The sequence below is a fragment of the Oratosquilla oratoria genome, unplaced genomic scaffold, assembly GCF_046742065.1.
Source record: "Oratosquilla oratoria isolate Oo_2021 unplaced genomic scaffold, ASM4674206v1 SCAFFOLD67, whole genome shotgun sequence".
Lineage (NCBI taxonomy): Eukaryota > Metazoa > Arthropoda > Malacostraca > Stomatopoda > Squillidae > Oratosquilla > Oratosquilla oratoria.
Window position 1 is genome coordinate 913,535 of NW_027467731.1, and position 1,122 is coordinate 914,656.

Here is a 1,122-nt window from a genome sequence, read left to right on the forward strand (position 1 = left end):
GAATCAGAAAAGGGAACGATTAAGGAGCTCTTGTCCAATGAAAATTTAGAGGAAATAGGGGCGGTGTTGAAAAAATTGGATCTCGCTCGACTGAGGGCTTTGTATAAATATATATATATTGTAACGTAATATTAGATATTACGTCATATGTGTAATTATGTTATAGAATTGTGTTCCTTTGTATTACATAACTATGTTCATATTTCTTGTCTATGTATGTATTGTAACAATGTTAAGCAGTAACGCCCGTCCATTATATGTAATCTCGCCTACGTGCGGAGAGAGGTGCGCACTCTTGTAGAACAAACAGACAAGCGAAATCCTGAATAGTTCGGAGCGCACAGATTTGACAGTTACTAAATAAATAGATTGTTCAAGCAAGTCGAGGGTCCTAAAACTACCCATGTTGACGTGTTAACTTACCCTCCTCCTCACCCGCACCCTTAACCGGAAGTATCCGGCTTCCGGTCCAATGGTATATAAGCGGTTGACACCGCTCATTCCTTGTCATATTCCCACATATTGATCTCTTGATAAAAACTAGAAAGTTTAGATTCATGAGACGATTGGTGTGAAGTGATCACCCTTTTTGCCTACATTACGTGTCTGATATACATTGCATTACTTTACTTATATTTGTACTTATTACTTATTCTGATGCATGTTCCTGATCTCTTTGTACTTAGATAGTACCATATTGTATACTTATCTTGTTTCTTATTTGAACGATAATTTCCATATTCTCATAATCATGTAACGGTCCCATTGACCCTACTGCCCATTCTCTTTTGTGTTGATTGCCTGTAAATATTTTCCATTAATAATTTCGTTTACTAGTTTTATCGCTAGTTTAATATTCCTTTCCTGGAATCTTCTTTGTTACCTTTACTTCTAGTCTTACGAATTATCTAGGCCCTGACCAGATAGTTCAGTCCTACAGTGGCTTCTAGAAGTGCGCTGGTTCTTAAGCACTTAGACGTTATACGTAACGTCTCTTCACATACCAGCAGCCCGTAACAAAGTGGCGACCTTGCCAGGATATTGGATCAGGTATTTAACACATTCTTATAGAGATGGATGATATAGTTCAAGAATTCGTTCAAAATCCCAAGGTAAGTTTCT